This window comes from Schistocerca cancellata, unplaced genomic scaffold (assembly GCF_023864275.1).
Source record: "Schistocerca cancellata isolate TAMUIC-IGC-003103 unplaced genomic scaffold, iqSchCanc2.1 HiC_scaffold_754, whole genome shotgun sequence".
NCBI classification, from domain to species: Eukaryota; Metazoa; Arthropoda; class Insecta; order Orthoptera; family Acrididae; genus Schistocerca; species Schistocerca cancellata.
Window position 1 is genome coordinate 2,057,469 of NW_026046765.1, and position 14,328 is coordinate 2,071,796.

General features: G+C 42.2%; 1 pseudogene; it reads left to right on the forward strand.

Annotated features, from left to right (window-relative positions):
- The first annotated feature begins 7,779 nt into the window (after window positions 1-7,779).
- On the forward strand, window positions 7,780-11,620 carry LOC126142835 (ATP-dependent RNA helicase p62-like; annotated as a pseudogene).
- Window positions 11,621-14,328: the final 2,708 nt, after the last annotated feature.

Here is a 14,328-nt window from a genome sequence, read left to right on the forward strand (position 1 = left end):
TGGGATAATGAATTTTATGAACAACTTGATGGAGTAGCAATGGGTAATCCATTAGGCCCTGCGATTGCCAATCTTTATATGGAAAAATTTGAACAATCAGCCCTAGACAAAGCTAATAACAAACCATCTCGTTGGTATCGATATATAGATGACACATTTGTGGTTTGGTCCCATGGCAGAAAGGCCTTGGACGATATCTTTGATCATCTAAATAAAATTCACCCAAAAATACAGTTTACCATGGAAATAGAAAAGGAAAACAGAATATCTTTCTTGGATGTCTTAGTTATGAGACGGCCCGATAGAAGCTTGGAATATGAAGTTTTTCGGAAGGCAACACATACGGACAGATATTTACATAAAAATTCTAATCACCATCCTCAACAAAAAAGAGGTGTTATAAAAAGTCTTGTCGATCGAGCGGAACGGATATATACACATGAACATTTGGATGCCGAAGTGAAACATCTGAAGCAGGCTTTTGAAAAAAACGGCTACTCAAGAAAAGAGATAAATAGAATTTTGCGTCCAAGGAACAGAGACCCAAAAGATAAGAATGAACCACAACGACAGAAAAATACAGTAGTTCTCCCGTTTATTAAAAAAGTAACAGGTCGGATCGGTAAGATTTTACGAAAACATGACATAAAACCGATCTTTAAACCAACAAAGAAAATAAGTCAAGTATTACGATCTGTGAAGGATAAACGCCCTCCCCTGTCGACATGTGGTGTGTACAAAATTCCATGTACCTGTGGTAAAGTTTACATTGGTACTACCAAAAGAAGCGTAAACACGCGACTGAAAGAGCATAAAAGTCTTTGTCGACTTGGAAAAATAGAAAAGTCAGCTGTAGCGGAACATGCTCTTCAACCAGGCAACCACCAAGTGAAGTTTTCGGATACCGAAGTTTTATCTACAACGTTAAATTACTATCCACGGCTTTATAGAGAAGCTATCGAAATTTATAAACATCACGATAATTTTAATAGGAAAGAGGAGGCTATGAAACTTAGCGATATATGGACAGTGGCTCTACAAAATTGCTAACAATTTTTATCTTTGACAAGGTGGTAATCAATAGTCAACCTTATCTTTGCTATGGATTATCACTGCTCATCACGTGTCATCTGAACCACGCCCCCCTTTCTCACAATATATAAGTCGCTCTCAGACACCCGACCAGTCAGTCGGCAAGACAGTGGAGCAGCGCCTCTGAGGAAGTCCAGCGCAGTCCTGGACGAAACGTAAGGAGCAGAAAAGTTCTTGGACCACGACCTCACATCCATCAACAGCCATGTCACCCGGTCGTGAAAGCCTTCATTCCTTTTTATTAGATTTCTTATGTGCCACCGCACGGTCAGGTTGCATACGCTGTTTCTGTCGGCTAAGTGGCGTGGCGGCCTCTGCAGGCGGAAGTATGGGAGCGGTCATAGACACAGCTTCCTGCCCCTCAGAACAAGGGACGTGTAATGCAGATCCAGTCAGTACGGCAGAAGCAATCTGTGGAACTACCAATGCAGCAGGTGATACTTGGTCGGTAATTTTGTTCTCCTCGGGAGCTGCTGTAGGCGGCAAATTCAGGAAGCCGTCAGTGGATGAAAACGAAGGAGCAGGAGTATTTTGCGTTTCTTCAGACTGTAACGGAGGGCACAGAGACGAAGTGGGACACTCCGTTCCCTCTCCTCACACACAGGCAGCTCAGAAGGAGCCACTTCGTGAGCAGGAGGGATGATGGAGATGACTTCTTCGCCACTTACCGTACCACGGACGGGAAGTATCGTGGCATTGAGAGGAGCGGAGGACACAAACGGTGAGGAGGAGGTTGGGGCAGAAAGCACAGGCAAATCCTCACACTCACCATCTTGAGTGCGACGTCGCTTGTTTGTCACTGTTAATGTTCTATCCTGGGGGAAATAGGATTATGAACCTGTCGTAGAGGTGAAGGCGGAAATTCATTCACACGATTATCATAACTAACTTTTTGTTGATTATGATCTGAAGAAGAAGTAGATCAGACGTCGGAGGTGAAAGGAACAAGATCAGCAACCGTAAATTTGCGATGCTGCATTATTGATGGCTTTAATACAAAAACCCTCCGTGGGCAATTAGACCGAACGTGTCCAATTTCATTACATTGGAAGCAGGTTCGCTCTTGACCAGTATACATGACACGAACGCGGTGGCCACACATTTGTATATGTGATGGAGTAGTGCGTTTGACATGCATTTCCACGGAACGGATTCCACTACAACACTGTAATCTGTGTTGCGTAGACCAGCGTCCATGACGAACGTTTTCCACGTTGCCATAAGGAGCCCATATGACCTTTAGATAGTTGTCATCAGCCTTCGGCGGGAGGTTGAGAGCTCGAACATTGGTATAGTTAATTTCAGCATCTGCGAGTGACACCATACTAACGGAATTATCGCGATGCTTGAACGAGACTTGAGCACCATGTCGTGAGAGTAATCTTTCAAATTGAAGGGGATCTATAAATTTAACCTAAAACACGTACTCGTCTGCGTCAAAATAAGCGGTGTGGACCTGAGCAGAGTTTACATGAACTGTATCGACAAGCCAATCGTGGATCTCTAGAGACACGGGCTGCACGTGTCGCGTTGTTTTATCAAAAGTGAAGCTCACAGTACCTTTTCGTGGAATACACGTGGAAACCATGGTAGCCATAGCGGAGCGGCCGACGCCGCTGCAAGTAGACGAACACTAAACAGACACTAAGACGGAGCGGAGGCGCTGCGACTCACTCGGCAGACTGAACAACACTAACGAGGAAAACTTCACACAGGCGACGCTGCGGCAAGTGATGTAAACAAGAAACTTCCCGTTCGGTGCTCGAAGCGCCACTATTCCATTTGGCTATCTGAGCACAACTCAAGGGCAAACCCAATCTTCCATATGCTGTCTACACGCAAAGAAATATTCAGGGTGCTTCAATATTGTACGAGGGCAGTTCAATAAGTAATGCAACACATTTTTTTCTGAATCAGGGGTTGTTTTATTCAGCATTGAAATACACCAGGTTATTCCCCAAACTTTTAGTTACACAATACTATTTTTGAACGTAATCTCCATTCAATGCTACGGCCTTACGCCACCTTGAAATGAGGGCCTGTATGCCTGCACGGTACCATTCCACTGGTCGATGTCGGAGCCAACGTCGTACTGCATCAATAACTTCTTCATCATCCGCGTAGTGCCTCCCACGGATTGCGTCCTTCATTGGGCCAAACATATGGAAATCCGACGGTGCGAGATCGGGGCTGTAGGGTGCATGAGGAAGGACAGTCCACTGAAGTTTTGTGAGCTCCTCTCGGGTGCGAAGACTTGTGTGAGGTCTTGCGTTGTCATGAAGAAGGAGAAGTTCGTTCAGATTTTTCCGAACAATTGTGACAGCACTACCAACAGAGATGTCAAGTTGAGCACTGAGTTGTTTGATGGTGATCCGTCGATCATCTCGAACGAGTGTGTTCGCACGCTCCGCCATTGCAGGAGTCACAGCTGTGCACGGCCGGCCCGCACATTGGGAGATCAGACAGTCTTGCTTGACCTTGCGGCGATGATGACGCACGCTTTGCCCAACGACTCACCGTGCTTTAATCCACTGCCAGATCACCGTAGACATTCTGCAAGCGCCTAAAAATATCTGAGATGACCTGGTTTCCCGCCAAAAGAAACTCGATCACTGCCCGTTGTTTGCAACGCACATCCGTTACAGACGCCATTTTAACAGCTCCGTACAGCGCTGCCACCTGTCGGAAGTCAATGAAACTATACGAGACGAAGCGGGAATGTTTGAAAATATTCCACAAGAAATTTCCGGTTTTTTCAACCAAAATTGGCCGAGAAAAAAATGTGTTGCATTACTTATTGAACTGCCCTCGTAACAGTCTATCGGTGGACTCAATACAACTCACTGCATCCCAAGACGGGAGTCAGTAAATATGGCAATACCTTTTAGCACTAAGACTAAGCTCAGTGCAGGTTCGCTGCACACATCATAAATGCACACTCCTCCATCGTACATGTCAAGCAGGATAGAGAAGTCCGATATAAACTCTTTCAGAGCAGAGCAGAGACTTAAGGGCGCACACCAGACCAGATGTGGAGGTCTGTTGACGAGGAAAGCTGCCACAACCATCCCCTTCCTCAAAAATGGTTCAAATGGGTCTGAGCACTATGGGACTTAACATCTATGGTCATCAGTCCCCTAGAACATAGAACTACTTAAACCTAACTAACCTAAGGACATCACACAACACCCAGTCATCACGAGGCAGAGAAAATCCCTGACCCCGCCGGGAATCGAACCCGGGAACCCGGGTCCCCTTCCTCCTTTCGCTCTGTACTCTCACTGTCCACTCCCTCCTTGCTGGTCCACAGATAAACACTCTCTCGCACCGATTCCGTAAATCACAGACAGTGCAAGTATAGCAAACTTAGGTTATATGTTCGAACAGTGCCAACCACGGTGCTTCTCTTCGTGAATTTTCTCAACTATATAATACATACTTATCAGAAAGCAAGTTTTTTTTTATTTGTATATTTTCTAGGTTTCATCTGATTGATTTAAGGACCAGTGTTTATAACTTTGTATTTTATTGTAGGGTAAGATAGCTTATTTAAAATTTTCGCTTTCATTTAAAAAATAAAACATGCGCGTTAGGGAGCATCTCATTTACCTAGTTGGGTTGCTTCGTTTTGCTGCCATCTAGTTTGGTACCACTGCACAAAAAACGACGTCTTTTTCATATAGGCTCCGTAGAAAAAGGGGGAGGACTGCCTCTCCACTCGAAAAGTCGTAGAATGGCATAGAATCGTACTTACTTTTATCTCAAAATATATTATACAGAAGTATCTCTTTAACGAATAACTTTATTACTGTTAACGTAATTGTTAATAATGTACTGCTGTATTAATTTCAGTGATACAACCTATTAATCCACTGTCAACCAAGTGTATGACGCAAATAAGACGAGCAAATCGCATTTTCCTTTAAATATACTTAGGCTTCGATGAAGAATGGGACAAACTAAAGTGTACATTGCTTCTGCTGCTGTTATATATTTCATTTTATTTGTTACTGTTTTGCATGAACTTGATGCTTATTACTTAGTTCGGTTTAGTAACTAGATGTAGGGCTCTGACATCTTCATTTACATGTCACTGTGAAGAACCTGTCTTAATAAAATTGTAACTCAACTAATGTTGTTTAGTTATATTCTTATTATATTATAAACAAGTAGCTCAATTCACATAGTTATATTTTTCGGTATCTGTTAAATTCTTATGTAACTTCGTCTGTTGGTTCTGCTTCATGAATCAGTGTAACCATTATTTTAATTTTTGGTTTAGAAGATTGAGGGGGCAGAACAAAGAGCAGGAACCATATCTGATATTTCATATTATAAGGCCACACTTGGGATACACCAGATATGTATAAGAAGTTTCGAAAGAATTCTGAAATTCGAATACGAAACATGATGGCAAGGAATCAACATTGTTTTCTTCACTATTAATTACCTTGTACACCGAAAATACAGAGAAGAAATTTTCAGAAATCGGATAACAACTAATGGTGAATGCTTCTAAATGATCCGTTTTATGCAGGACTTAATTATATTGGTCAGAACAGAAGATTACTTATGGAAGACATTTCACCAGTTGAACCACAAGTCTTAGCAGATAGGTGTAGTATGAACGTTAACCGAAGCAAAACAAAAATCGCGGAAAGCGAGAAGAAGGGAAAAAGAACACATTCTGGCAGTCTGAAGGAGAATAAATCGCGTCAGTGAGCACATTTGGCTATCTTCGAATGACGCTTCGAATGTAGCAGCTGTGTCAGACCAATAAAGATGATTTCTTTAACCATCTAATCACCGGGGGCGAGTGCAAGATGTTGCACTATGGCCTCAAAACAAAAGAGCATCGCAAGCAGTGAATACGTGTGGATACGACAGCCGAAAAAGGCGATGGCTCAACCAACATCGGGCAAGGTGAAGCTCCGCTCTTTTTGGCCTACCTTGATCTCGAGATTAAGAGGCGAAGCAACAGAGGAGCATGTTATCGAGGTCTCCTGACGAGGTTGTTGGAGGCTGATAAGACGAAGCATCGCGGGAAGCTATCTAAGGGGTTTATTATTCAGCACATTCTGTGCTGGCCGCGGTCACACATGGCGCTTCTCTGTGTTATAAAATTTTGTCTTAGTCTCCGCATTTTCCTGACACTGCGCACAGTGATTTTTTCCTGTTTCCTCGAATGAAGAAACCACTGCACAGCAACCATTTCCAGAATAATGACGAGGCTGTTTTAGAGTGGTACATTTCCTGAACCGTCAGAATGATAACTCCTACTACAAAGATCTCTGCCAAGTCTTCTATGGTTGCGAAAATGTGTCACATATAATGGATGAGTACGTAGAGAAGAACCAACGTCATCCACTGGATTCAGAGACGGAACTTGATTTTTGCAGTTGATGATTAAGACTTCATGACTACCCACCGTACCAACGAGCCTACCGAGGAGGAGAAAAGCTGGGGTAAGAGTTTCACACTTCACCTGGGATTAAACGATTAGCATGGTACTGTTAGATCCAAGCATATACCATTCAGCTACCATAGCAATTTCTGTGGAGAAACAAATATCCTTTCATGTTGACATTATTATTATATTACTGATAGCTCATCTGTAGTCTCATTGTTATTTTTCAGACCAAAGTGTTATATTTTTTGTGTATACATTGTGGGGTCCGCAGAAATATTAGTAATAAAAGTTACTAAATAATTACAACGTTTAAGGTCTTTTTACAAAATCAATAATCAATAATCACATTATAAGCTGTAGTTCTTTTGAGTGTTGAGTAACTTCAGTTAATTATGCTGTGTGGAGCATGCTCTCTTTGTTTCTGACAAATATGACGATCATCGGGCTGATTTTTTTCCACCTACAATTCCCTTGCAGACACTTAATGCGGGCGGCCAACACGATTTTCGTTTGATTTCTTTAATACAGAATAGAATACATTGTGCAAAATTGTGTAATCAGTTTACATAAATGTTGAGATATTACAAACAAGAACTGCGTAATATAATATGCTTTATTTTACATTCAAGTGCATTGTAAGTACATTAAATTCATCACAACGTCACTGAGCCCATGTACACCAGTGATGGTCGATAAGTAAGGTAATTACTGCGTATTAAGTGCAGCGCATTCGTCGCGCTGTCCTGCTGCTTTGAATGCAATAGATAGACAGACACAGGAAGAAGACTCTCTTGTGATTGTTCTGTTATTCAGCGGAATACGATCGTAATCAGGGCGACAATTTGACTGTTCAAGTTTTAGCGGCTACTCTCTTCTGCAGAGATAACTCAGTTAATGAAAACGTATGATACGCTGCAAAAATAGTGTTAATATGATACAACGCTGGATTGCGTAAATTGGTAAGGACCATTCAGTTTCGGCAAAGTCGGATCGTAAGCACGGTATCTTTTACCTTTTATCTCTGCTGTATTGCCACATGCAAGCATTCTTAGCCTCGTGCATACTCCCTCATATTACGACACATCTGCACGATCGCGCCAAATATCTTAGGAAACGTATTTCACGATGTCTACAGTGTGCGAAACTGCCTCACTGTATCTGTTAACTGTTTCTTGGTACCTCCGGGAACTGAATCTTCTATCTGCACATTTATTCCAATGAAAGAAGACCATAAATGTCTCGTAACGAAACAAGCTCTGAAAAGATTTAAACACGGAATGTTGACTGTTAAAGTATCTACGTAAGTAGTTACCTAGTAAACTTAATGAAGTCAAGTCGAAATGAATCTGGACTCGGAGGAATTCGTTTTACTACCTGAGTTACTTTGAAAATCACGTTGGAATGTACTAAAGAAAGCACCACAAGACTGTGTATTACAACTATCGCGTGATTACTTTGAGGAAAAGGAGTCAACAAGCTGTAATATCACTAAGCACTATCTGTTACAGCAAGTAAGCTCACTCGCGGCTTCAAGAACGCTGTAAAATAATGTTTCTGAACGCAAACATACATAGCTATGTTAGAAATGGTTCAAATGGCTCTAAGCTCTATGGGACTTACCATCTGAGGTCATCAGTCCCCTAGACTTAGAACTACTTAAACCTAACTAACCTAAGCACATCACACACATCCATGCCCGAGGCAGGATTCGAACCTGTGATTGGAGCAGCAGCGCGGTTCCGGACTGAAGCGCCTAGAACCTCTCGGCCACAGTAGCCGGCTTTATGTTAGATTCGAAGTTCCCACTGTGTTAATCCCTCCCACAAATGAGAAAAAAACTTGCTTTATTCCTATTGCCTGGAGTCCGTAAACTAATGGCGGACGGCACAGATCACGCAACTTGGCGCATACAACATTTAAATACGTAAAATTACATAACAAAATCACTGTACACGAAGAAAATCCCCAAAAAAAGAGTGAAAATACATGAAACAGATGTAAAGATAAAGAAAAAGGGAGGTCATGTTAACAAATGCTAATATGAAACAAGTAATAATATGGAAAACACCTTAAACACAAAATTTTGAAACCACTCACTACAAAACTGTGTTTTTCTTAGAAGATAACGCATATTGAATGATGTTTGCCATAAACAGAAAAGAAATTGCATCTGAAATGGTTTAAAGTGCTCTCTGAGTCTTTATTGAGAGAGAGAAATCTGTGACATGCATACGTGTGTGGGGGAAGCGATATGCGAAGTCAACGACTCGGCTTTGAGGCGGCGAAATTACATTAGTTCCGAACGGTGGTAATACGCAACGGTTACTTTCCCTTGCCTGGTGCATAGTCTACTTGCCGATAATATTAATCCCTTCCCCCCCCCCTCCCCCCCTCCCCCCCTCCCCCCCTCACCAGAATGGGTTCAGCCTGCTAAGAAGCAACTGTTACTATATAGATAGAAGTTCGTACGTGTACGACGATAACAGTGCAGGCACAATCGATGTCATTATTATTGTGAAGCACGCAAGATGGACTTTAACTACACGAACGTGAAATTACAGTCCACCCGCTTGCGACATGCGTCACGTTCACGAATTCGCATATAACGGCCTAGCTGTCTACATAGCCACTGCCAGTGTCTGAACGCACTTTAAACGTCATTAAGTTGCAAATGAAAGATGGTAGAATATATTATTTTCTACAGTTCAGTCCACTGCAAACAATTTATCCAGCAGACAACAATCATGTCAATTGTCGTTTCTGTTTGCAGCACTCTTACCATGAATGAAAAATTATTGCACACTCAAAAAAGAAACAAAATCAAATAAACATAGTATAATAACTTTGTATCACAACATAATAAAAGTAATACATAGTTACTTTTTACAGTAAGAAGAAGATATCTGAAGCAGTAGAGATTGTATAAAGCGAAAAGGATGGGGCGGGTGTGGGGGAATCAGAGAAATGTTAGTGGGACTCATACTGTGAGGGTTCCGTACAAACTTAACTATGTTTATAGGTAATAATAATAATAATAATAATAATAATAATGATTTCATGTGTCTCAGTGGCTTCGTGTAAGTCTTACTATTGGAGGCCACTTTGGCCAACTGGGTAAACATGACCAACCACCACTTATTTCTGGCGACTCTTCACGTCGTTCAGAGGTCAAGGTTAAACCAAGACTGAAAAAATCTGTAGTTGGACCCACATTTGATCCCACTACCTCTGCGTTCGAGCCATGTCCTTTAGCAGAAGATCACCACGACCGCTTCTGATGAGTGAGTGTTCGAGTATAACATATGTGACATACAAGGCCGTTTAGGTTTTAAGGAGTGATTTTGTGACTATCAAAATCTGTGGCGTACCTTCTGGTTGCGTAGACTCAGAAGCTTAAATTATTCACAACTATTTGCAATAATTTCAATTACTACAATGCGGTGCCTGTGTTAGTATTCTGAATTACGATGCAAATTTCCTTTCGATATGCATGTATTTCCAAGACAACATCGTAATTTCGAATAACACAGGCACTGCAACATCGTATTTACCCGCCGACGTCGGGCGAGGGACTTTCAAGTAAATCGTCTCACCTGTACAGGAATATACATAATGGATATGCTAGTACGGGTAGTAGACGCATGGTTGACGACGTATGGGGGTTTGGGTATGGCCTGAGTGGTGCATGGGTAGGCATATAGCGAACGTGGAAAGAGTTTCGTGTTTAAAGTTCACAGGTTTGTCTCAGTTACACCGCATGTTGTAAGCATTGGAACTAACGTCTACAAGATTCACGAAAGAAAGGTAATTGCCACGAATATGTCTTTCTAGAGAGATGGGGTGGCTATCGATGGGGGAACAAATTTGAAGATCCCAGAGAGTTACAAACTTCCGGTGAAGAGATGACTAACTTGGTGGTGGACTGAGGCAACCAGCCTGGGATTTGAGTATGCTTTCACCAATAGCAATGGTGTTTTGTGTCCCACACTCTAATGTGGCAAACAGGAATAAGTTTGAAGTGGATGATTATAGACGATCAAAGGAAATAAAAGTTAAGGGTACTGATGTCCCAAATCACATTCAATACTTCGAGGAGTGAAATTTTGCCGATTATGTAATGGAAAGCATCAGGATGCAGAATTTCTCTGAACCTACAGCTATTCAAGCCCAAGGATGGCCAATCTCATTGAGTGGGAAGAACATGATAGGAATTACGAGAAATGGTTCACGAAAGACGTTGGCATAAATCCTTCCAGTTATTATAGACATAAGTAATCAGGAACAACTACTTTGTAGATAGTCACATTGCTCTTATTCTAGCACCAACCAGAGAACTAGCCCAACAGATTCAAGTTGTTAAAACAAATTTTGGTGGAAATGCTTTCATAAGGAACGCATACATCTTTGGTGGCGCTCCAAAATACACACAGGAACATATTCTTCAACATGGTCTTGAAATTGTAATTTTTACCCCTGGTCATTTGAATGGCTTTCCTGAACATGGAACTACAAGCCGCAGACGTTGCACATACCTTGTTCCTGATGAGGCAGATAGAATGCTGGATATGTGATTTGAGCCACATGTTTCCAAAGTTGTCCCGCAAATCAGACCCGAACGCCAGACCCTCACGTGGTCTGCAACATGGCCTAAAGAGGTGTGAAAATTGGCGGAAGATTTCCTATATTCAGATCAACGTAGGATCTCTTAAACTTTGTGCGAATCATAATATTGAACAGATTGTGGATGTTTGTCAAGAACATGTGAATGAAAGTAAGTTATGCCGTATGTTACAAGAAACTTCTAACGAAATTGTGAACAAAACCGTAACACTCGTATCAACAAAAAAGAAAGCAGAAAACGTAGCAAACAGTATAAGAAAATATGGCTTTGAAGCTGTTTGCATGTATGAGGATAAATCGCAACAAGAAAGAGACTACGTTTTAAATGACTTTCTCACTAGAACAGAAGACTATAAACCCAGAATTGGACGAACTGGCCGCATTCCGTCAACGGGAACGTCATATGAATTTTTTACAGCTAATGATAGTCGTCAAGCTCGTGACTTGATATCAGTACTTAATGAAGCGAGTCAAGAAACCAACCCTAAATTGCCTTAGATGGCACAGTTTGAAGGATGGAAAGGAGGCAAGAACAAGTGGGGTTACAGCCGTGGGCTCAGTGAAGAATTCTCACAGACGATACAAATAATGGTGTTGTATTGCAGAATCTTCACCCATTTTATACTATCAATATTAAACAATCTGTGAATTTCACCCTGTTCAGTCATAGACATAATACTTACATACACAGGGTGAGTCAAAAACTATTGCCACCTAGAATAACACAGTAGCTGAAAAGTTTGTGGGACAAATGTTGCTTGGGACAACGGGCGCCATAATATGACTTTGGTTTTTTGCTGCTAGGTGGGGTCGCATCAGAGATATGAAGGTCAGCTTTGTTTTTTTAAATGGGATGATATAGTTTGGTACTTATTTTCTGATAGCGGCTTTGAACACGAATCGAGTGATGTGAAACAATAAGGTCTTTGAAGTTGAACGAAGGTCAGAAAGGTGGAATGAACGTCCATTTACAGAAGGTGTTCAAAGTGATGACCATTGGCATCAGTGCAGTGCTGCAATTTTCTTATCAAGGATTAAGTGGTATTCCTTAGCACTTCGGCCCTTATCGAAGCACATGCTCTGAGAGTTTTCTCTCGTACATCGTGCAAATAGTAAATATTCGCCGAATTCAGCGTATCCATCTAACGTGCCACTGACATGTAAACACCATTCGACGGTTTCGCAATACAATACTAATAGGAACAGTGAAACTAGTGTCGTCGAATCAAGCGAATGTGAATGACGTATTCCTTCGAAGAACAAGTCGATATGCTTCTCATTTACGGAGAATGCCAACGAAATTCACTGAGAGCTAGAGACTTATACGCTGAAAGATATCCTCAACGTGATTGGTGGAAATCGGCGAATGGGAAGCCAGGTGGCAGTTGTGACGTGGCGTTGTTGTTCTGGTTTCTAGCGCCGGCTGAGGTCGCTGCGGTTCTTCCGCGCACGTATGTATATTGTTTCGTCCTGTAACGCCGTTATTGCTCGCAGGCAAGATGTCGGAAGTCGGTACCCGTTTTCTCTGTTCGTGTTGGCGGGTCGCTTGGCTACTTCAATTGTCTCTCTAATTTTCTCCCTGGAAGTAAGAGGTTGTTTCGCCAGTATAGGCGTTTCACTAAAATCTATTTGCTCGGCGCTCTCGTCCTGGTGTTCTGCCAGGTTTTTTTATAACAAACATATTTTAGCATGTCGTGATATTAGTACAGGATTATTACAAATAATTGAAGCGATTTCACAGCTCTACAATAACTTTATTATTTGAGATTTTTTCACAATGCTTTGCACACACATACAAAAACTCAAAAAGTTTTTTTAGGCATTCACACATGTTCGATATGTGCCGCTTTAGTGATTCGGCAGACATCAAGCTGATGATCAAGTTCCTCTCACACTCGGCGCAGCATGGCCCCATCAATGAGTTCGAAAGCATCGTTGATGCGAGCTCGCAGTTCTGGCACATTTCTTGGTAAAGGAGGTTTAAACATTGAATCTTTCACATAACCCCGCAGAAAGAAATCGCATGGGGTTAAGTCGGGAGAGCGTGGAGGCCATGACATGAATTGCCGATCATGATCTCCACCACGACCGATCCATCGGTTTTCCAATCTCCTGTTTAAGAAATGCCGAACATCATGATGGAAGTGCGGTGGAGCACCATCCTGTTGAAAGATGAAGTCGGCGCTATCGGTCTCCAGTTGTTGCATGAGCCAATTTTCCAGCATGTCCAGATACACGTGTCCTGTAACGTTTTTTTCTCAGAAGAAAAAGGGGCCGTAAACTTTAAACCGTGAGATTGCATAAAACACGTTAACTTTTGGTGAATTGCGAATTTGCTGCATGAATGCGTGAGGATTCTCTACCGCCCAGATTCGCACATTGTGTCTGTTCACTTCACCATTAAGAAAAAAATGTTGCTTCATCACTGAAAACAAGTTTCCCACTGAACGCATCCTCTTCCATGAGCTGTTGCAACCGCGCCCAAATTTCAAAGCGTTTGACTTTGTCATCGGGTGTCAGGGCTTGTAGCAATTGTAAACGGTAAGGCTTCTGCTTTAGCCTTCTCCGTAAGATTTTCCAAAACCGTCGGCTGTGGTACGTTTAGCTCCCTGTTTGCTTCATTCGTCGACTTCCGCGGGCTACGCGTGAAACTTGCCCGCACGCGTTCAACAGATTCTTCGCTCACTGCAGGCCGACCCGTTGATTTCCCCTTACAGAGGCATCCAGAAGCTTTAAACTGCGCGTACCATCGCCGAATGGAGTTAGCAGTTGGTGGATCTTTGTTGAACTTCGTCCTGAAGTGTCGTTGCACTGTTATGACTGAGTAATGTGAGTGCATTTCAGGCACGACATACGCTTTCTCGGCTCCTGTCGCCATTTTGTCTCACTGCGCTCTCGAGCCCTCTGGCGGCAGAAACCTGAAGTGCGGCTTCAGCCGAACAAAACTTTATGAGTTTTTCTACGTATCTGTAGTGTGTCGTGACCATATGTCAATGAATGGAGCTACAGTGAATTTATGAAATCGCTTCAATCATTTGTAATAGCCCTGTATTTATCCGTATGTATAAAAATAAAGTGACGCCGGTCATATAAAATCCTAATTAGTTCAACGTGACCTTTTCCATCATTTAACCACCACATTCACTGTTTCTCTCCTTCCATAAAGCCATCGCTTTGCTGACCACGTACCACCGTTGGAAAGTGCA